General features: G+C 44.2%; 1 protein-coding gene across 5 annotated transcripts in view; it reads left to right on the plus strand.

The window, feature by feature from the left end:
* DAB1 (DAB adaptor protein 1) overlaps positions 1-24,352 on the plus strand; it is a 1,237,060-nt gene that overhangs the window by 818,143 nt on the left and 394,565 nt on the right. The gene's annotated exons all lie outside the window — the stretch shown is intronic.

The following is a 24,352-nucleotide window of genomic DNA, read 5'->3' on the forward strand; positions in this document are numbered from 1 at the left end:
CCCCCCCACCCCCCCCAATCCTACTACTTCTGACCACGAGCGTCCCTCGCTCCAGACCCGCTCACGGAGACACTCGTCCCTCCCCGGGAACCGCCGCACAACCCCGAGCAGCGGTGCAAGCTCAAGCTCCATCCTTGAGATTGCCTTGGTCCACTCCCGAACCTGCCCGGGGTTCCAGCGCCCCTCTCCCGTCCCCGCCCGCCTTGCCTCCCCCTCCCCACCCCCTCCATCTCCAACCTCCCGGGCCGTACCCCTTTTCCTGCTCCACCGAACGCGATTTCCTTTCCCCAACTGCTAGGCAGCGCTGCGGGTCTGCGCCGACCCGACCCCAAGCCCGTCTCCATCCCGCTAACCCGACCCCCCATCGCACACGCCGTCGGAGCCAGATCTTTGCGCTTTTGTGTGTGTGTGTGTGTGTGTGTGTGTGTGTGTGTGTGTGTGTGTGTGTGTGTGTGTGTGTGTGTTGGTGTGTTGGTGTTGGGGGGGGGTCTTCCTGGAGCTGGCTCCTCTGCCGCTCTCCCCCACCCCAGTTCCACTCCCCAGCACCCCGGCCAGCTCCCGGGCGCCTCCCCGGCTCGGAGCTCCCCCGCCCGGGCTCGCGCAGCGGGTGATGCTGGTTTGCTCCCAGCTGGGGGAACTTTCAAATTCCTGCGGTTCGGCTCCCCCAGGAGCCCGGCAGGGTTTCCGCGGCCGAGACAGCCTGGACTCCGGGAGGCAGCCGTGGGGGCGGGGGCCCTCGGCGTCGGAAAGGGGCTGTCGAAGGGGGCGACGAAGTCAATTCCCGAAGAACGCGGGTTGCCGCAGCCGCGGCTCGGTCCCGCCGCGCGTGATCGTGACCCTCTGTGGGTGTGAGGGCGCGTCTTTTCTCTGCACTTTTGAAAGGGTTCCTTTCCTCTTGGCTTTTCTCCGTCTCGCCCTCACCCCTCTTTTTTGTGTGTGTGTGTGGGGGTGTAGAACTTGACCGGGGTGAGGGCCTGCGTGCACCCGGGGAAGCGGCCCAGGAGGCTCGGACGCTGCGGTCGGCGGTGCGGCTCGCTCAGGACCTGCCGGGCCGTGTCCGCCGGACTCGGGCTAAACTCTTCTCCACCCCCCACGGCAGCACACAAGTCCTCTTTGTTGGGGGTCTGCCTGGGCACTTCCGCCCGGTCCGGGAAAGTCGGAGGGAATCGGGGCGGTGGAGCGGAGAGCGCCGCGGCGCGGGCGCCTGTGCGCTCGGGCGAGCGTCGGCGAGGGCGGGTGCGCGCCGCGCGCGGGGGTCGCGGCGCCTGCGGGGGGCTCCGGGGGGCGGGCGGGCGGGCGCGCGGCCGGGTTGCAGCCCCTGCAGAAACCCCCGCGACTGCCGAGCCGCTGGCCCGAGCGGGTGCGCCAGCATGCGAAGAAGTCCTCGGACGCCGAGCCACTCGGCTGCTACAATGCAGCTCCCAGCCAGCCGTGGGGGACCCCACTGGTCGCGGCTCCCTCCCTCCTGGTCCCCTCCCGAAGACCCGTGGCGCGTACTTTCACAATGTTGATGGTTTTGAATAAAGGGCCTGGTGGGGGTTTCCGCTGACACTTCATCGCACTTACCATGTTTGCAAGTAATCATATAAATTAAAGGTGGCTTACGTTCAGAACCCCCTAATTATCCGGTTCACGTTTGTACATTTATGTGCCAATTATAGGGCTTCGGGAAATCCATAAAATTATAAACCATCCCCACCCCCTGAATTAGCACCCATTGTTTTTATTATCTCAATGACGAGTGGTTCTGGATGGAGCCCTGAATCGCGCAGGCTACAAGAGAGATGGGGGTGGAGTGGGAGAGAGGCGGGGTTGGCTAGCGTAGGATCGCTCCACGCGCACCCCCAATCTCTTTCATTCCGTGTCCTGACTAGGCTTGGTGACAATTCTGGAATCTGAAAGGGATCAAAGATTTTCTTGATTTCCTATTGAGAAGGGCGACCTAATCAAAGCGTTATAAAAGTCAACTTCTAAGCAATCAGAAATTGTCTGCTGATGTCCTTGATTGAAACCCCAGCATTCAAATGGAGTATTGAAGAACTCTCAGAATTGGCTTTTGAAGCGCTATTGTTCTTTTCCATACACAGCGGCCCTCTTAAAGGTTTAGGAAGTTCAAAATGCGGTGGCTTGAAAGACTGACAATGTAACTATTTGGCGTAGCTGGGAGGATCCGAGGGGATGAGAGGGGAGGCCGAGGTGCGAAGTGAAAACGTGTTTTTCCTCCCGTATCTTCTTGGGTACAGTGGTGGCTGTCGCTGTCAAACGGAATTCAGATCTGCACACCAAGTTGGCAATTAAATCTCATCCTAAAGCGGATTTGGATGATGATTTTTAGGAGGGCTTTATTTATTTGATGGGGGAGATGATGTTGGTTTGTGTTAAGGTCTGAATAGGCAGAGCTGAAACATTTAATCATGTTCATTGTGTTCAACAATAAAATCTGAATAAAAATTTACTTATTGTTGATGAAGCTCATCTCACAAGCTGTTTCCCAGTATGCTTCCTTCTGAGGCACCATTGTGTGTGGGGCTGCAGAGATGAGGTGGCCCCATTCATTGTTCCTGTTCTCAGCCACAGGGAGGGTGTTATCTCACTCAGCTTTGCCTCCTTGAGATTGGGAGGGGGACAGGAGAGGAGGGTGCAAAGAGAGGGGAAGAGAGACTTTGGTTTGGTAGCTTATAAGACCCATCTTCCAGATTCCATTTGTGGGTTTCAGATAGCCAGGGCCATGCTGCAGGCAGAGAGAGGAAGGCCCTTGTGGAACCCCCATTTCACTGTGATCATTCATTCAAGTCAAACATTTTGGTTTTGTAGAGATCTAATCCTTCTCTCCTCCCCTAATAAGCTAACAAAGCAAGAAAATCACTGCGCATGTCTTATACATGGCCCTTAAAACAACTGCATACATTGAGAGCGACTGTTGACTGGAACTTTCAGTGTTATTTAGAGCTTACTGTGACAAAGGATGCTCGTTGTTGGGCTAAGATTGAGCATTATTCACTTTACCTTCAGAACTTCAGCCTCATCATCTGCCAAACATGAACGCTGTTACCTGCCTGGGAGTCTTTGAACAATTTTAGATGGAAAAGCATCCCATTGGGTGCTTCGGCACACAGCAATATGCCCAGAGAGTGGGAACCAGCTCTGGATTCTGTTAAGGAGAGTCAGTGGGTTTGTGAGGCCAGGATGCAATCTAGCTACCTGCTGACAGGACGTCACCTCTGTTATTAATGAAGATACAAATCATCTACCCTTCTAGAGGGCTTAGTTAAGAGCCAGCATCCCATTTTAGCATTCCATTTGAGTTTATTTCTTTCCATTTTAAACCCGAGGAAGTGGATACCCAAATTCTCATTCCCACGAAAGGAGACTGTGTGCAGAGTGTGTTGGTACCTTGCCAGGTTTGCTCAGCAAGCACAATCTAGAGCTCGGATTGACCTTTGTAATCCAGGCATTCTGGTTTCCTACATCTGTCCTAACCCCTGTCGCTGAGCCATGAGGTGATCCCACCCATTCACCAGGGTTTGTTGTCCAATTTCACAGGGAATAATGGAAGAGTTAAGAGTTCATCGTTTCCATTTCAGTAGCTAGTTGCAGGAGCAAGTAAGAAATTTGTTTCCCATTGTAGACAGGAACAATGCCACACAGGTGTTTCTCTGAAGCCATGGATGAGAGTTGATGCTGGCACGTCACATTGAATAGTCATGAATTAGGTATGCAGGGGTGGCTCTGCTGCTGCTTCTCCGCTGTGGTGAACAGAGATTTTTAAAATTCACAGGTGAATTCACAGGTGGTTGGAAGCCTGGGCTTGTGGGGCTTCCTGGCTTCTCATCTCAGCACCCCAGCTCTGCCAGTTTTGTGACCTTGACCAGCTTATCTGACTACTCTGCACTTCCATGTTCTTTCCCCTCTCCTCCTTTAAATAAAATCAGAGTCTCTTCCATATGAAATTGTTTTAAGGATTAAGCATCCATTTCCCAAAGTGGGCCATACTGCCCCCTGGAGGGCACTGAGCTGATGTAGGGGCTCAGTACAAGGAAGCTTCAGGTGCCATGGTAGGGGGCAGGGAGGAGAGGGCAGGCAGAGTTTTCTGTTTGTTGGCCTAAAGAATAGAATTCTAGATGCTGAGTGATTTTTAATTATTTTTTTTGAAAAGGGGAAAGTAAACACATAGGTGGGAATCTCTGCATTCGAGAAATCAGCACAGAACTATTCCTTGTCTGCTTAGATTTGCATTTGATAAAGGCAATTCTTTGTTTCATTGCTAACAAGAAACTTCTGTCTCAAAAGAGTTCCTGGAATCCAGTAGGGAAAAATGCCCCTTCTCTGTGAGGTACCCTTAGGTCCATGAAAATGAGCACTGAATTTTGTCCAGGAGGTGTGGATGAAGAGATGAGCCCATATGGAAAAAAAGGTGTAAGTCAGTCAAGTCCCTGCAAACTTCCTGGAGGTCAAAGAAAACAGGAGCAGGTTTTCTTTCCTGGGAGATGCTCTCTGTAGTTTTCTTCCATTTAGTACTCAGACTCCGGAAGGTTTTGGTTCAGAGATCATGAAATTCCTCTGCTTCTATTTTGTGGAATATGCAACATATTCTGTTGGAAAGAAATTGCCAGCTTGCTTTTATTATTATCATTGTTATTATTATTATTATTATTATTTTATTTTATTTGAACCAGACATAGAGCCAATCTATAATGCCAGTGGGGGACTCTCATAAACAGAAAGGAAAATGGAAAGAGAATTCTGCTGAGCAGAGGAACTCAGAGCTGAAATGCTAAAAGTTTTGTGGTGGTGAAGTCAGGCTGTGTAGCTTAAGGGATTATGCAGAGCCGAGCCCCTCATAGACTCGTGGGGCTGACTCCAAGGCCATTGGCTTGTCATATGCACGGCAACTGCCAGCAGCACACCAAATTCTACCTCTCCCTTGACCAGTCTCTCTGCCCCTCAATGACTCAGTTCCACCAGTTCACTCTCCACAGTTAAGCCTCAAGTTCTTTCTCCTTCTGGGTCTTTCATGGGTTTGGTCTCCATCTCAGTCTGTGTCTACCTGTTTCTATTCTGGTTAGTGTCACAGTTGATGGTAAAGACTGAAAAGTTATGAATGTGCACGGAGAGTAGATGGACTGTTGAGGAAGCAGGCTCAGGCCATAGACACCTACATGCCCCCTGTGACATATGAGCACTTGATGACTGAGCACCTAGCCAGTGCCTGGAGCTGGCTTGATTGGAAGCATTGTGAAAAGCCCCAAGATGCAAATGTACAGTTCTAGAAATCTAGGCATATGTTTAAATATTTCTTACAGGTGAGATGTGGTTAAGAACATACCTACATGCTGCTAGAAGCTTCTGATGGTTAATTAGACCTGGAGGCAGAGATTGGGGATGTCCTCACAAAAGAGATTACATTTTAGCTTGAAAGCTGAAGGTAGGACAAGAATTCCTCAAGGATTGATGGCATTCCTGATGGAAAGAACTACATGATGACAAGACCCTAGATATGAAGATTCATGATTGGTTTGGGGATGGTGTTGTTGGGTGTGGCTGTAATGTAGAATATGTGACATTAATTAATCTATAGGGCACTTTCTAAACTATGTTCCAGGGAGAACCCTTGTTCTGTGAGATGGTTGTATGTACACTATTTCAGAAGAAAGAACAGAGGGAAAATAAATATTATGTTAAAAAATGTTGGAAGAATACTGATTTCTATCTCTTTCTCTTGGTAAGGCACAGTATTTGCTGACATATATAAGCTTCAGAGATTTCCAGCAAGGGAAACTCTTTTAACTCATTAAGAACGTGCTGCACTTATTTACTGTAAAACCTTCCATCTCAAGGAGCTCTTCTCAGTGGAATTACTGGGGAAAATGTTTTTAGGTAGGTAATCTCAGATTTTAAGACAAGTTAATTTTATTGTGAAATAATGTGTGTAATTTTACACACAGTGTAGCATATATAAGAATTGCCCCTCTCCCAAAGTGTAAATAGCAACACAAATAAAAGACTGTACATAGCACTCAGCTTAAGAAATAAAACTATACAGATGACAGTTGAAACCGATTTAATAACCTCTACCTGATCATAGTGCTCCCCTCTTATCAGAGACAAACATCAACCCAAATTTGGTATTTATCATTCCATATAATCTCTTTGAACATGCTTTTCAGAAGGACAATATTGTAAAAAGAATTCCATTGAATTCTCACCCATTACTTAGTTTGTTACTCCAGAAATAATAAGAATTGTTTTGTACAAGAACTCTCCTGAAATTAAGGACATTAATAAGATCTTTTACTTGGAAGGAAATGTGGCATTTTCTCCTAACAACAGTGTTTGGAATGTAGTAGATACTCAATAAATTTTTGCTGTTGTTTTGAATTAAATCTAGGTAGACTCATATGGTTCATTAAGTTCATGTGGATAAAAAGATTGGGGTAAATGAATTGTTTTCAATAGACAATGTTGGAATTCTTTGTGATCAGTGATCTTGAAAACATTTTTGTTGCAGTTCTTTATTTTTGTAATATGAATTTGGAAATGAATAATAATGATCATCCATTGAAAGTCATTTCTGTGTTTTCTTGACATCTTTTGGAATCATTAACAATAATCGTTTCTCCAAATCCACTCTATTAAATGGGCTTATTCAGTAAGCTCTCCACTTCCATCATAGGAAAAGGATAAATATAAAGGCTTTCAATCAAAAATGAAATTTGTAAATTATAATGCAATTAATTTCTTAGTATCATGCACTAAATACTCTTTTAAGGTTTCTGAAGGTTGTATACATGGGGTCTCTAATAGCACAGCAAGTAGGGTGTTTGCCTTGAACGTGGCCAACCCCAGTTCGGTTCCTCTGCCCCTCTCAGAGAGCCTGGCAAGCTACTGAGAGTATCTCGCCCACACGGCAGAGCCCGGCAAGGTACCTGTGGCATATTCGGTATGCCAAAAACAGTACCAACAAGTCTCACAATGGAGATGTTACTGGTGCCTGCTCAAGCAAATCTATGAGCAATGGGATGACAATGATACAGTAATACAGTGATACTATCAGCAACAGAATGTTACCACTAGGCATTGTCAGTCCAAAACAATAATCCCTCTTGGTATCTGTGAGGGGCAGCTTTTGCAAACATTCACCCATCATTGGACATGTACATCAATATTGGTTGACATTTTCCCTTTTTGTTATCTTAGCCTATATTTGTATATTACTGTATACATATCTGTGTGTAGGGAGATTGTTAGAATATTGCTGAGGGATGCTTGGTAGGAAGAATGAGAGGAGAGAAAAAGTGGAAACTAACAAGCCCACTGAGAAGAGGGTGGCACTCCTTGATGTCAGTTCATTCTTAGTAAATTGTAGGTTAACGTTTCTGCTAGGGTTTGAAGTTGATCATGAATGAGATGTCAATCTCATAACTTTTGGTCTTCAGTTTCATTGGTACAGATATCTTCTAGTTGTATTGGGAACACTATTACAATCCTAGGAAAGGTAGGGGGAGGAGTAAGAGAGGGATGGGAGGGACTTGAGGGGAAATCCTGAATCAATGGTAGGGGGAAGGGATGCTCTGATGGAGGAGGGGCGGTGGCGTTGGAATGTTGTATTCATGAAAGTATCATTAACAGTGTCATAAATCATAGAGAGTTAAAAATAAACACCTCTAACAGAGAAACAATCCCAGGAGATAGAAGAATGCGAACCAACTTTGGGTATGCTTACTCTGAACAGTATAAATTTGGCATAAGGCCATGATTTGTGATGGCCCAGTGGTGCCTGCATATTCTGATTGTGGCACAGGGGTTGCCCATCTCGAATCAGGGGCAATTATTCTAAGCAGTATTGTGTGCAGCTCACCAACGTTCTCTGTAGAAAGTACAATCACAGAGCTGGAGATAACAGTAAAGGGGTTAAGACTGCTTGCCTTGCATGTAGTGACCTAGGTTCAAGCCCCACCACCACATGTGGTCTTCTTGAGCACTGCCAGGAGTGACTCAGAGTCACTCACTCAGAGAGAGTCAGGAATAATCCCTGAGTGCACTTGGGTATCACCCAGAAACCAGCCCACAGCAACAAAAAGGTTAGGGCACAACCATTCAAAGAGACTCATGTTAAACCAGAAGTGCTGGTAGTCCAGCAGTCGGTAGATGGAATCAGAGAGAACCATCTGCTGGATATAGCTATGGTGTGCAATGTTAGAACTTAGTTCCAGTGAATACAAAAGGGTTACTCTAATTTATTCCTTTGGGAAGCTGACTGGATTTATAGACCACATAGAAGCTGGAGTCTTGCCAACCTTCTGCTATCTAACTTCTTAATTTTAATGTAGTTGAATTTATCAATCTTTTCTTTTATGGTTAGCACTTTTTTATGTCTAGTTTAAGAAAGCTTTCTTTTTTTAACCCCGATGTCACAAAGATATTCTCCTTTATTATCTGCTAAAAGCTTTATTGGTTTGCCTTTCACATTTAAGTTCTATAGCTTAGGGGATGGGGTGGGCAAGTAGAGGAAGGAATTCTAATTTTTCCCCATAAGAGAAAATTATGGAAAATGTCATCTGAGGGATAGTTTTTAGGCATGTATTTCCCAACTCTTTTGCCAAAATCATGCTCCTTTACTAATAAATAACTGGAAATTTTTATAATATGACAGTGTTTGGTGAGATAAATCCACCAAACTTATTCTGAAATGTTTGGATTTTCACAGCCATTTGTCTTTTATTTACATTTTTTTATTTTAATTTTTTTATTGAGTCACCAGTGGAAAGTTACAAAGTTTTCAGGTTTAAGTCTCAGTTATACAATGCTCGAATACCCATCCCTTCACCATTGCACATATTCCACCACCAAGAATCCCAGTATAGCTCCACCCCGCACCCCCACACCCCTAACCCCCCCCACGCCCCTAACCCCCCACCCTTCGCCCCCCCCACCTGTGTAACTAATAAATTTCACTTTACTTTCACTTTGATTGCATTCAATATTTCAACAAAACTCACTGTTATTGTTTGGAGAGTCTCTCCCCTAAAGTCAGACCTGCTGAAAAGGAAGCATTAGATAATTTGTTTTTCATTGCTGAGGATGAAGAGGTATGAGGTCGAGTGACCACACTTAGCGGCCTCTCGGTTTTGGGTTTCTGTATTTTAGTATTTTAGTAATTAAGTCCAGAGAGATATCTTTTATTTACATTTGAAGATCATCATATAAAGCTACACAGAAGTACTTTTGAGATTTTATTAGAGTAACATTGGATTAATAGATTAGTTCAGGAAGAACAATAACAGTATGAAACTAAGTCTTCTACCCATGAGCATAGTATCTCTGTAATTGTTTACTTCTTACTCAATATTTTTTTTAGTAATGATTGCAATTGTCCTCATAAATGGATGTATATTTTTAGATTTATTTCCAGGTGCCTCATATTTTTATGTTTGCTGTTGTAAATGCTATCTTTAGGAAATGATATTTTATTTTACACCATATTCCACCTGTCTAATTTTGGGCGGACAAGAGGGGAGGAGAGATAGTTGGGCCTATGAGAGCTCTTGAAAGAGTAGGTGCCTTATATGCTCTTTGTCCAGATCAGCCTCAAAGCGATAGCTGTGGTTGTTGACACAGAGCCCTTAGCAGAGCTCTTGACAAGTTTCCTTTCCCCAGCCAGGCTATCAGGGCAAGACCTCCCTGTCCCAATGGCCCCCTGGACATGCAGAAGTGAGGGAGGGCAGCTCTCAGTATAGGAAGAATTGTTTTGAGAATTGCTTTTGAGAATTGTCCTAGTTTTCCCTGGAGAAGGGGGGTCTGTATGCAGGATTCCTGTGCTCGGATAGTTGGACACTCAATCTAATGAAGGGTCAGGAGTCGGGAGCACAGTCTGGATTCTGACACACAACATCTATTTTTTTTAAAATTTTTATTAGTGAATCACCATGAGGTACAGTTACAAACTTATGAACTTTCATGTTTGCATTTCATTTACATTCCTCCACCAGTGTCCATTCTCCTCCACCAATGTTCCCAGTATCCCTCCTACCACCCCTACCCGAACACCCACCACCCCACCCTGCCTCTGTAGCAGGGCATTCCCTTTTGTTCTCTCTCCTGTTGGATGTTGTAGTTTGCATGTTCAGTCTATCGTCTACTTTCAGCACGCAGCTTTCAACCTGAGTGGGTCCTCCCAACATTCTCTACTAGGTGTTCCCTTCTCTGTCTCAGCTGCCTTTTCTCCTAGCATGTGAGGCCAGTTTCCAAGCTGTGGGGCAGACCTCCTGGTTCTTATCTCTCATACTCTTGGGGGTTAGTCTCCCATTCTGCTACTTTATACTCCACAGATGAGTGCGATCTTTCTATGTCTGTTGACACACAACCTCTTGACAGGCCTCCATTATCTGGTTGCTGAGCCCTTGACCCAGTGTGACATTTTAAGCCCATTGCAGGCCCTATGGGTTCCATTTTTAAGAAGGATCCACAGGTCTGGGGCACTGAAAAGTCATGTCTATGTCTTAAGTTGAGCGGAACAGAGTGGCAGGTCTCTCTGTATCCATGTCAGCTCTTTATCCTCCTCATGGTAGCCTTTGAGTTTCCAAAATATTGTCATGATAGTAGAGTGAGACACTGAAGTGTTTACACTGGAGGAAGCTCCCTTATGTAGAAGGAAATGAGCATGTCTGCAAATCCAGGGTGATGAGAAAAATGTCTGACTGTGGCCCCTGTGGTCCCTATCACTTGCTGATTGTTGTCCTTTCTCCATCTCTTTCCACACTTCTCTGGAATCCCTTATAATATTAATTCTCTCATGTGCTCACTCCTACTCATTTTCTCAATTTAACATTTCTATTTCAAGCCATATATTAATATCTCTGAAAGTTCCTCCTGGGGCATCAGTGTTTATGACATTCCAGATTCCTCGTCCCATCTTGCCAAATGTACTTTTTTCTTTCTTCTGTCACATCTTCTCACCAGTGCGTGTTTCATCATAGTAGTTTCTGGATTAAAAATAATACATGTCCTGTAGTTTAGGTTGGGAAGAAAGAGAAGTTCTCATAGGAAGCAAGATTGAGGGATGAGAAAGCTGGCTGCTTGGTTTACCTAGTGTACTGTTTTCTCTTTGTTACCCATGTGGTCATGTGATAAAATAGGCATGTATTTGAGGGCTCCACATATATGTAAGTTGGGTTGGAAGTCTGAATTTGTGTGGGTAGCCCTAGATTAATATTTGCCTGAGAAGCAATGGTCCAGAGGAAGAGGATAGGGCTTAGAGCTTGGATTAGCACCCCCTCTTTTAAAAACTCATGGAACTAGACTCAAATTTAGTTTGTTGCTTCCCTCACCTGCCTTTCCCAGGCACATATATTTTTTTTCAGGCATCTAAAGACATTTTCCAGCCTCTAGAAAACTCCAGATATTTCAGTTATCCACAACTGTTACTGAAAAGTGAACCTTGTTCTGAAGTTTTGGGTTTTCTCAAGGGTGCTGTGCACATTCTTGTCCCAAGTTTTTCAATTTCCCAGAAATTTCACCTTCAGCACTTACTACCTATTATTCTCAAGCCTTCCCAGAGCCCTTTCTTTGCAGTGGAGGAATAACTGTCACTCAGTAAACTCTTTTGTGTTGATGAAAACAAAAGAAGGGTTTTATGTTATAATTTTAGGTGTTTCATCTGGGGACATTTTTCCAGGCATTTTTATTCCCGAATAGTACCATTTTAGTTCTTTCCTGCCTTCCTCCCTCTTCTCCATCCCCTCCTTCCTTCTGTTTTCATTTCAGATCTTATCAAATCAGAGGAGTTGACTAAAACCCACAACAGAAGGCTTCTCAGCCTAATGATGTGGCTTTATGGTGACTAGAATGTGCTTTGCTTCTCTCCGTCTTGCCTGCATTGTTTCAGTGATGGGGAAGTACTGGGGGAGCTGTCGGTCTGGGGGTGGATTCTGCTGTCCGTGTCAAACCCTAGAATCTCATCAATCTTTTACATGGGGAATTGCTCCCTAGCAGGGTTTTCTGAGGCTGCTTCAAAATTAGGGCCTAGAGATAAAAACTGCCAGCCAGCAGGTGTCAGGGGGGGAAGAATGTGAAGCCATGGTTCCTTGGAACATCCAGGCAGTACTGGGAAGATATCTCAGATGGTACCACATGCTTTGCATGTAGGAGACCTGAGTTGATGATCTCCCAAATCAACCAGAACAAACAAAAGGGAATATCCCTACATGACCAGGTTGTTTGGCCCGTTTAAAATTTAAAAAACAAAATGGGGGCCACACCCAGTGGAATCTCTCTTGGTGGCAATCAGATTACCATATCTGGTGCCGGTGCCTGGGTTTCAACCCTGCTCAGCTTCATGAGCTCTCTGCACTCTCTCTGGTTCCCCCACCTCCAGAGTTGACTGGTTTTAATGATCATGCTAACAGTCAGTGAGAGATGACTCAGCAGACTGTTGAAGAGGAAGAATTTATTCTCTGGCTTTTGTCTGGTGATGGTATGTCTTGGAGTATTTTTATTGGGATCTCTGTTGGCTGGGCCTTTTGGGTCTCGAGTCTGGGTTCATACACTCCTCAAGTCTGGGAGCTTCTCAGCTGTGATTTCTTTCGCTAGTCATTTCTTCATTGACTCGTCGCCTGGAACGGGAAGAGTTTAATTCAGGAAACTAGTTACAGGTAGTGGCCATGGGCCGTTGGGGACTCACAGCCATAGGAATCACACCAGCTTCTGGAGGAGCCAGGTCCTAAGGGAGGATGGCATCAGAACCCAGGAGTTAGGACAATGTCAAGTGGTGATGCAGGCACCAGCAGCAGGAGCTAGTCTGGAATTGTCCGAGAGACCCTGTCACTGCTGAAGATGCCACCTCATAGCAGAGAGAGGGATGTATGGGAAAGACGGACCCTAACTTCTCCCCCTCCCACCCGCCCATGCCCTGCCAGTGTTCCCCATTGAGTGGGCCTGACTGGAAAGCAGGTAGCAATGGAGCCTGGAAAAGTGGTTGGGATCAGCTTCGGGCCACCCTGGCAAGGAAGGGGTAGGAGCAGGTGGGGATCCTGTGCTAGGAAAATAAACCTCTTCCAGAAGTATTCATCAGTAGCGCAGAGCTAATGGGAAACAATGGAGTGAAATCCTTATTTTCTCTTCCCTTTCCTGCATGCTATCTCTCCAATTTCCCAGGCAGGAAATTGAGAGTGGTGAGGCTGGCAGTTGAGATGACTTACAATCTGTGTCAATCCCTCTGGGTATGAGTTGTCGTGCATGTGGCTCGAGGGGCATTAATGAATTTGACGACAAGGTGCCATCCCAAATCCAGCAAGGGATATTGCAAATAAAAGGTAAAGGGATGGCATCAGAGATGCTGCCTTTGGAAAATGCACAATCCAATCTGCATTCTGAGCACATCAGGCCTGGGGGATTTGGAGAAGGGATTGCAAGGCTATATTCAACTTGACAGAGAAGAATGAATGGGAATAGCATGCAGTTCTTGGGGCAGCGCTTATGGTCAGGCTCACAGCCCCTCTGGACCAGCCTTTCTAGCCTGGCAGAGCAGAGTCAATGAGGAGACTTTTTTATGGTTAGAGATCCAGCACACACACACACACACACACACACACACACACACATCAGGGTCACCAAGTAATTCCAGGTTGTGCTGGAACCTCTTTGCAGAGTGTCATTCTGATTCTTCGGTTACCCAAGATATTTAAGTACTTGATACCTAAGGGAAGGAAGGAAGGTACCTGTGGGTGGATAAAGAGGTAAATCTATGTTTTTGGCTGCAAAGGTCTCCCTGGTGTCCATGTTATATGTAGGCAATATACAAAGTATTTAGATATCTTCTTTGATCCTTGAAGCATCCTTCATGCTAGCAGGGTGGGCACTGATATCCCATTTTACAGATGTTCAAACTTAGGTTTTGCCAAGTACATGTTCTCTGGCTTGAAAGCCTTTCCTGGTGGAGACTTGAGTAAAAGCTTTGTGTGTTGGCACAGGGGTGTTGGTCAACAGAGGTAGCACCAGGAGAAAAATCCCAGAGTACCCTTTGAGATATGCTATCCCCAGTATAGGAAGAGCATTTCTCTCTGTCTGTCTGTCTCTCTCTCTCTTTCTCTCTCTCTCTCTCTCTCTCTCTCTCTCTCTCTCTCTCTCTCTCTAGCTCGCTCGCTCGCTCACTCCCTTTCGTGAGCATGAAAGGGGAGGAATTTGGGGTCCTACTTCCTCGTGCCATTTTTTTTCTTTCTCCATTCTCTTCATCCTCCAGGGAAATTGATCTGCTGTGACCTTGGGGGAAATGGGACTTGCTGTCTTCACAGGTCAGAAGCCAGTTCTCTGCTTTGTTTACCCTGAACCTGACTAGAGGAGGGCCAACAACCCAAACCCAATTTGCTGCACAAAGCAACTTTATTTCTTGCCAGTGCACATGGGGCTTTCTTGATCGTAATTCACATTTGATGGCCATAATAAAACATTTTGCTTTTCTGAGTATTTTTGCAAGATTAATAAAGCAGTGTTCTTGGGCAGAGTTTATTAATCCATAACTTAGAGAAAACTCCAGAGGAAGAAGCGATGAGCTATGTGCTGTAGGTAAAGGCGCCCACCTTGTCACTGCCGGAATTGAGTTACATGCGCAGTCTACAGTGTGCGACCCCCCGGGCTTGACAGGCTGCCGCTGGCATGGAGCTTTGGCTTGCACAGGGGCTGAGCAAACCATTCTTTCATTTTCCTTTTGAATTGTGAGGGGGGGGGGGTGAAGGAGCAGATGGAAATCTGTAGAATGACCATGCCCCATAGGGCATTGACCCCTGGCTTTGGGGAACTGTCCTTTCTCTACCTGATGCAACAAAGCTTGCATTTGGGCGCAGTGTGTCATGGATTTCTGGTATTTGTGATGGAGATAGTCTGCTGGTAGCAATGATGAAGTGGTTGGTGGGGTGAGGGGGATAGTGATGGGAGTTATATTGTGGCCATTATCAGGATGGGTCCTTAGAGTCTTCAAGAAAAGCTAGAAATCCCGATGACTTTCCCCCCCTCTCAAATGTAAAATTTATCTATTAAAAAACACTGGCACTAAAAACAAGAAAACAGTCTTAGGCTGAAGATAACTTTTTTTAGCTCAGGATCCACCCAGTGGTGAGGTCTGACCACTGTCCTTATAATTATGTAAATAAATACAGCTCCCTCAAACGGAAGTTCAGTGTCTCTGCCGGGAGGTTGAATTGGAGCTTTGGGGTTGAGGCAAGTTTCCCCAAGACAGCAAGACGGGTTCTTATTCATTTCTGCTTGCTTCCTCAAATGCATCAGTGCTTGTTCTTGATCCGTTGCCTCTGGTGCTAGGGGAAAACTTCAGGAAAACCCATGTCCCTGGCAATTGTGGTGTGTTTGTAGCTGTTTGCGGGGCTGTCCTGAGGTTTGTCTCTGTCTTGAGTTTACAGATGCCTTAATTAGCCTGTTATGTACTGCTACCAAGGCTAATCCCTGTAGTGAGTCAAATGAGTAGTTTTAGGGTCTGTAAATGACAGTGCTCTGTGGCTTTCTCATTTAAGGTTGAGACTCCCAGCCACTAAAATATGTACATTTCAAACCAGAGTGAGAACATGAACAACTTAGTAGTTACTGTGGAATTGAGTGAATGTCATAAATATTTATTTATCTCTTTCATAGCACGTATAAAAATGTTAGGCTACAGAAAATGTTGTTCACTATAAAAACAACAGAAAATGCATTGGCTATACATCTCCTGGATGTGTGTGTCTCTTTGGGTTTTCATTAGCATCTAGCAATATTCTTGAGAAATTAGGTTTGGACAGAAGCTTTAGCAAAAGCAGAAAGCTCCTAGAGTTTATAATTAATCCATTGGAATCCAATGCAGATCCAATGCAACCAGCCTTCTTTTAGTCAAAGTGTGGCCATTGTCAAGTTTAATTAATTTTAATTTCCAATAAATCTTTCTTAAGAAATAATAGTCCCTTTTGTTAAATTTGGAGAACACACACACACAAGTCACTTACAGTATTTCTACTCAGAGGCCATTACTGTTAAGGTCTTAAGTCCCAGAGATAAAAGGTTAGGGTCTGAGGTCAAACCAGTGAAGAATTCTGTCTAGATGACTCCCTTTACTTCATCTTGGAAAGTCTTATTTTTCTCCCCTGTGAAATACAAGTAAAGATATTATCTCTTTTATTTGATATTTCCACTAATAACATGGATAATGCATATAGAACATCAGCACATTTCATGGCACAGAGAACATTAAAAGAAACTATATGGGTTTTTTTGTCTATTTGCTATAAACTTTTATTGAGTTTATGCTGTCTATGCACCATTTAGATAGAACTGTCACGTTGATCCAATAGCTTTTTAAGAAGCACTCTCTAAATTGTCTCTTTAATGTGAAAGAATAATTCTGCACATATCCTTGCATAGTTAGGTTATTTCATTGTGATCACTCTTTGATGAATATCCCTTCTCAGCCTTTTGTGTCCACTTGATTTTCTGGCCAGTTAAGTGATAATAGCCCACATCTGGAGTGGGCAGAATTCCTGCCTAAGTTCCTCATGGGTATTTTTGTAATGATGGGATCACTTCATATCTGCACTGTCCAGCGAGCAGCCACAGGTGGCTACTGATTATTTGTGATGCAGCTAGTGTGACTGAGATATGAAATAAAAATCATCAATGCTGTGTTTCAATTATTTTAGATTACTCCATGTGACTAGTATTGGATAAATCGGTTCAAAGAACAGACTAGACCTTAGCTGAGATTTTACTGTTTAACAGACATGGCCATAAAACATTTTGTTTCTTTTTGGGGGTGGGGGAAAGCCACATCTCAATGCTCAAGGGTTACTTCTGACTCTTCTCTCACAAATCACTCCTGGCTGGGGCTGGAGCGATAGCACAGCGGGTAGGGCGTTTGCCTTGCACGCGGCCGACCCGGGTTCTAATCCCAGCGTCCCATATGGTCCCCTGAGCACCGCCAGGGGTAATTCCTGAGTGAAGAGCCAGGAGTAACCCCTGTGCATCGCTGGGTGTGACCCAAAAACCAAAAAAAACAAATCACTCCTGGTGATGCTCAGGGGACAATATGGGATGCCAGAGAGTGGACCCTGGTCGACCTCACTATTGTTCTGGCCACAAAATATTTTGTTTCATTTGTTTTTAAAATTTCTAGTAATCCGTCAAAAGATTCCATTTCCCCTTTCTAAGTATATTGGTTTTCAACTGTGTTGGAGGGTTGGTAGCAGTCGCCTCCGATGCCTGCTACTGGGTTATCAGAAGTCTGATGGCCAAACGTTTTACTCAAGGATGACTCCTCATGCTGTGGTGACAAGAAAGTCATTTTAGATGGTTTCATCCTGCTAGGGAATTATTTGGGCTGGAGCAAGAGCCCAGTGGGCTAAGCATATGCTTTATATGTGGGAGGTCTGGGTTCAATCCTAGCACCTCCTGATCTCCCATGCACTGAGCCAGGAGTAGGCCCCAAGCCCTGCTGCTTTTGTCCCCTACACTAAAACAAATAAATAAAACAAGAGGTAATTTATTGGCTTGCATAACTAAGTCTAGGTGTAATCTGGCCACAGGCACAGTTGGAGCTGAGAGCTCAATCTGTCCTATCTTCACACATCAGGGTATTTTGTTGGTTGTTGTTCTTTGTCTTCACCTCCCTTTGCTAGGAGATGCTCCCTACGCCATGGCCAACAACCAGAGTCTCCTCCAACTGTTTAGCAACCTGGCAGCAGGAAAGAGGGCTTGTCCCCTAAGAGAAACACAGAATGTCCTAGAGCTTACTTTACGTGAATTTGTTTGTAGTTCCTCCGTCAGTCACTGTGGTCACAGTTGGGAAGGTAGAACTCAATCCTGTTGGTCAGCATTGGGACCCAACCTACCTAGGAAGCTAGAGGATGAGGTTAATACCATCAGACTGTAGCACTGTCGCACTGTTGTCCCGTTGCTCATCAATTTGCTTGAGCGGGCACCAGTAACATCTCCATTGTGAGACTTCTTGCTACTGTTTTTGTTTTTGTTACACATCGAATATGCCATGGGTAGCTTGCCAGGCTCTGCTGTGCAGGCGGGATACTCTTGGTAGCTTGCCGGGCTCTCCAAAAGGGACGGAAGAATCAAACCTGGGTCAGCCACATGCAAGGTAAATGCCCTACCTGCTGTGCTATCGCTCCAGTCCCTGTGCTATCACTCCAGTCCACCATCATGGGCTAAAATTGGAATAAGAGGAAAATCTCCTAAAGGAAAACCAGAGTACGAAATGCAGGCTTGACAAGAGAGGTAGTACAAGTTATGCAACTGATGCTGCCTACCTGGTATCTTTAATACCTTCTTTGTCCACCTCCCTGCTTCTGCCCCCGCTCCCATTCACTTCTTAGGAAAATCAGTTATAGGAAGGATTTTCTGTTCTGTAAATTGCTATGAATTCATGTATCAGGCTTCTGTCATTTAAGGGAACCATCCCCATATCCATACAAAGGAGGATTCTAAGATGCCTTTAATTCTGAAGGTATTGGGGCGTTTGGAGTTTGTCTGATCTTGTTTTGTCTGTGTTTATGGAAGCAGGATTATAGTCAATTCCTCCCCTATGGGAAATAGGTAGTTATACCCCCAGAGAGTGAACAAAGTAAATCAATGCATCTATTGTCATTATTTTTCTTTATGAATAAGGCAAAAGATATATTTCCTAAGCCCATTTCTAGAACCATCGAAATCAAAGCTGATAGGATTTGCATGTCAGACTTTGGATAATCTAGGAATCTGGTGGTGAGTGGGCACTTAAATCCCCGGCTGGTGTATTACAGCTCTACCTTGGGACTTACGGGTGTAATTAAAACACCCTTATTTTAATTACAAAGAGGGACTTGCTGCCCTAAAATGTGACTATAACATACCTACTCTTCATAAAAGCATGAAGCTATTTATTTCATCAGTAAAATATTTTATTAATGTTCCAATTTTTAGAGCCAGCCTTTTGAACAACAAAATATGGGCACTAAAATAATTTTCTTTTGATGGCACTTACCTGGCCTTGTATGAGAGGTTGATATTTTGTCATATCAGTTATACCAGTTTTATGTAAAAATTCAGCATAATTGAGATGAGAAAATTAATATTTTCTGACTGTACAATGAGATTAACCTCATAGGCACAAGTTCATTTCTTATTCCATCATCTAGGATGCCGTGAGATGAAAAATCTTTTCTTTATTTATATATATTTTCACTACATTTTCATCATGACAGCAATAGTGGAAGGACCTGGATCTCAATATTGAGTCATACCAAGATGTCACCAGTTTTAACTCTCAGTCAATACTATATAATGGTGCAAGCAATGCCATGCATATGAACATACTTGTTGGTCTGTCTTCTGTATATTTAACAGGAACCAAAAGTACATGGAGTTTTAGCTCAGGGAAACTCTCTGGTCACTTTTCCTAGGTCACCTAGGTGCTGAATTGAATTTCCTTTGTGCTGGAGAAGGAACCAAAGTGCTCTTGGGTTGTGCAGAGGAGTTTCTTAGAAGGTGGTAGAATGTATGGGTTCAGGATTTAGGTCAGACAGAAGATCTTTATATTTCTGCTATGTATTTGACTTCTCTGGACCTATATATTACCAACTGGAAAAGAGGGGGGTTGGATTGACCATTCAAAAGACCTCTTCTTTCTGTAACTTTAATTAAAGACTGACTGCTCCTCAGTTCAGTCCTCTGAATATAGCCTGGTGACTTGGGTGTCATTCAGGACCACACATAAACTCTTTGCCCGTAAGCAAAGAATACTGCTCTCTAGTGAAATATGAAAAGGCTCCAGGGGAAACAGAAAAGCAAGTAATTCACTACAGCTACAAAATCCAGAATTACCAGAAATTTTTGGCTTATAAGTAACCAAGATTGACTTGGGCAATTATGACAATGAGGAAAGGTTAAAGATAAACTCAGGGTGGAAGCCTGCTTGATGAGCGGAGGGGAGAAGGTAGATGGAATGGAGAAGGGATCACTAAGAAAATGATGGCTGGAGGAATCAGTCAGGATGGGAGATGCATGCCGAAAGTAGATAATGGACCAAACATGATGACCTCTCAGTGTCTGTGCTGCAAGCCATAATGCCCCAAAGTTGAGAGAAAGTATGGGGAATATTGTCTGCCATGGAGACAGGGGGGAGGGTGGAAAAGGGGGGTATACCCAGGATATTGGTGGTGGGGAATGTGCACTGGTGGCGGGATGGGTGTTTGATCATTGTGTGATTGTAACCCAAACATGAACGCTTGTAACTATCTCACAGTGATTAAATAAAATTTTAAAAAAAAAGTAAAAACCAGAAAAAAAAGATAAGCTCGGGGGATTAGGGATGCTCACAAGAGCACTGTATGCTTCACTGGGAGGAGGACAAGTGGCAATTCACTGATGAAGCCTAAAGCACTTCGGTTTCATATCTAACACAGGACCAAGACTTTCTCCTCTGTTCTGTGACTGTTGGCGTAGTGACACTGTCAGGTCGGGCATCTTTATGTACCTTATTTCCTCCACCAGGATGTGAGCTCCTTGAGGGCAACTGCCTTTTCATCTGTCTTTCTATCTGTGAAAAGCTTTGTGCAGTGAGATGTTCAATCAATATTTGGCAACCCCATGAATAAAGTTTATTACATTTTAGAGATCATACAGGGAAAGACAAACCCAAGCACAGATACGAATATGTCTGGAAGGGGACTCCCAGGTTGCTGTGGTGAAATTGCTCAGATATTTACACCATGTAAAGTAAATTCAATAGTTTCTCTGGGAGATTTCATTTTAATGTATATGAAATACCAAATTTTTGCAGCCGAGTGGAGAGGTAAGTCATTTCATGCACGTAATGGAATCCTTTTATTCATTTCTGATTATTCAGCGCCTTATGGTTGAGCCATGCTATGTTACTTCCCATCATGTCATACTGTGGCCTATTTGGTGTAAGGTCATTGCAGTGCTTTTAAGAAAGAAAAAGAGCTTTTCCCGCCCCAACTAGTTTTTGATGTTTTGAGATTGTTTTTGCATAGACTGGGGAGAGCCAGTCTGCAAAGCAAGACAATGTGAATACATCTCCCCAAATCAATGAGAATTGTGCTGTCCTCTAGAAAATTAGGTTTGAGCCATATCAACGTCAGTCCCTGAGACTGAATAAATCCCATTTCATGATTGCCCTGTGTATGAATTGTGTAATGTGTCTAGATGGGCACCGGCTATGATTGCTTCTCATTCCCCGGCATTACTAAATGGTAATGTGGTGGATTCGTGTGAGGAGAAGAGTCTCAAATAAACAGCCTAGGAGAGATGAGATAATTTAGGGTCTGCACTTGGGAAGTCTCCATGGACTGGAGTAAGATGTTACTATTAACTAGAGACTATATGAAATACACTCTTTGTGGCTTTTAAGAAAAACTGTGATATTGGCACAAAGTACTTAATCTTTCTATAGAGCAATGTGTAGGTTCTCCCTATTGTTGTCAAAATTACTTTCCTTTTGGTCTCTTTCAGCTGGGGTGTCAATGAGTGAGTCAGATGACCTTTACAGCCTCTGTTCATTCAGTCGCTTGAACTAAGTGCCACCTTCTTAAGGGCCGGGGTTAGGGATTGCAGTATTCAGCCAGAAGAGCTTCACAAACAGAAAGCCTAGTGCCAACGTGTTGTTTCCATCTCAGACATAAAATCTGAACCAGAACATTCACGGTTACCCCCACAGACCTGCCGCTCACCTCTCTCACCATCTGTGGACACTTGCTCATTATGTTTCAGACCTTCCACAGTTCATTTTGGCCACATAGGAATGAGCTCAGAGACTGCCTTTCTGCTATGTAGTAGGTTTTTAAAGATAATTTAAATTATCGTTACGTAGGCCCTCTTATGTCCAGATCCATTGGAAACTACTTTGATTTCAGAGTACAAAATAAAGAGAGCCAGGCAGCCAGGGAGCACCTGAGCTTTGGGAATATGGAGCCATTCTGATGATCTTTTGCTTTCTGTGTTGTAGTGGCTCTCTTTCATTTCAGCTCTGGCACCTGGATCTTGGACTTGCTGGGTCTTCCTTACTTTACAGCAGAAATCTTAGAGCTATTGAGTTCATTAATTAAGCCTTTTTGTGACTTGAGGCTTCTTTTTTTTTTTGTCTTGAGTATGAATGTTCTGTTTCCATGGGAAAGGACCAATAAATTCAGTTCAAACAAGTAGCCTACTAGTTGTGTGACCTTGGGCAAGTCATTATACTTATCTCAGAATTTATTTACTTACCTGCAACATAAGCCTTTTTATTTTTATTTATTTATTTATTTATTTATTTTGCTTTTAGGGTCACACCCCGCAATGCACAGGGGTTATTCCTGGCTCTGTACTCAGGAATTACTCCTGGTGGTGCTGGGGGACCATATGGGATGCTGGGAATCGAACCCGGGTTGGCCGCGTGCAAGGCAAACACCCTACCCGATGTGCTATCGCTCCAGCCCCAACATAAGGCTTTTTAACCTTTTCCACTTCAGAACAGAGAGATAGGATGCTGGAGCTCAGCCCTAAGTTTGTTACCCATCAGCTGTTAAGAGATTTTGGGTCACATGTACTCCAACAGGATTCTGAAACCCTCAGAATTGGCCTACCTTCTAAAGCATGTGTTTATTATCCAAAGAGGTAGGCCCGTCAATGTTCTAATTCATTTCTCCAAAATGATCTCAGCCTAGGTCTCAGGTTCTGAATTAATATTAAAATGTTATTTAATTAAGACAATCCCATTTTGAGATCAGGAAATGATGCCATCTCTCCATTCATCATGTTATTCTCTTATTCAGTATTAATATTAAGCACCTGAGCTATGCTTGCTGTATTAGTACTGAGAAAACAAAGAAGAAGAAGTTGCCATCCCTGACTATAAATTTCTTCTCAAAAGACCCTGCAAGGCAGGTGCTCTTACCTACATTGCCTTTGGTTCTGAAGGTAATGTTTATGGTGAGGTGGTGATGGCCTCACTATCAAAGACCTCAACACAGGCTCTTGCAGTTTCATCATTTCCAGATTGAGCTGAGATGGTTTTGAAAGGAAAAACTGTGAGAAGTCTGTTTAGAGACAAGAATTTCAATCCCCCACTTCAGGAATTCCTGCATTCCCCTCAATGGACATCAGTGTTGGAGCACACAGTTAAAAGTCTAATCCAGCCTTTGGGGGTGCACTCACGGTGGGAAAAGGGCACCCAGAGAATGCAGTGTAACAGGGCTTCTGTGAGGAATGAGACAAGCCAGGAAATATGGAAAACCATGGAGGTGGGCGTTAGGGTCCGCCATCTAAGGAATGAGTGCAAAACAAATGGGAAAGTTCAGTAGAGCTGTTTGTTTGTTTGTTCTGCTTTTTGGGGGGTCACACCTGGCAATGCACAGGGGTTGCTCCTGGCTCTGCACTTAGTAATTACTTCTGGCGATGCTCAGGGGACCATATGGGATGCTGGGAATCGAACCCGGGTCGGCCACATGCAAGGCAAATGCCCTACCCACTGTACTATGGCTCCAGCCCGCAGAGCTTTGTTTTGCACCAAGCATGGAGTCCAGATACTGATCGATCAGTCGATCACTTCTTTCCCCAGAAAGCAAGCAAGCCCTTACCTCTCCATGCCTCTTACATACCCCAATCCCAACTGCCAACTGACCTACTCCCTGATTCAGGACAGTTAGGGACTTTCCCCCTCAGGATTGGCTGCTTTTTCGGGGTCTGCTATTTCAGTTATTTCCTTATCTCCACCTCCTGGTCCCCCAACTGCTAAGGTTGACAGTCATCCCAGCTAAGTGCGCTGGGCAGTGAGGGTTATGGGTAAGAGGAGGTCATGAATAAGTCCAGAGTGTGCCTCTCTCACCCTATGGACAGGAAGTAGCTGACGCATAATCAAGACATTCAGGGTGACACAACCAGGGCCAGAAGAAATTGCTTGTGACTTGAAAATGTGGAGGTGTTTCTGTTTTGCATTTTAGGATAGAAAAGCAATAAGTTTATTACAGTTTTCCAAGTCAAACATTGGAAGAAGAGTGAAACATTTGTGGTTAAGAATTTTGAGACAACAGTTAACATAGTGACAGTTTCTCAGCAAAGTTTCCAGAAGGGAGAAAAATTATTCTCAAACAAACAAACAAAAAATAGTTATGTCACTGTGTCACTATAAAACCTACTTTCATTTTTGGTTATCCTCCCTGCCCCTCCCCACAAAATACATGCACACAGGCACATATGCACACATGCATACACACACATACACACACACACACAGTCTTTTGATTTTTTTAATCTATCAAAGCTTTGGTACATTGCCCTCCTTTCTCAGACTTCCTGGACCCTATGGGTCAGAATGAATAACTCTCATGATCATGTT

The sequence above is a fragment of the Sorex araneus genome, chromosome 5 (genome assembly GCF_027595985.1).
Source record: "Sorex araneus isolate mSorAra2 chromosome 5, mSorAra2.pri, whole genome shotgun sequence".
NCBI classification, from domain to species: Eukaryota; Metazoa; Chordata; class Mammalia; order Eulipotyphla; family Soricidae; genus Sorex; species Sorex araneus.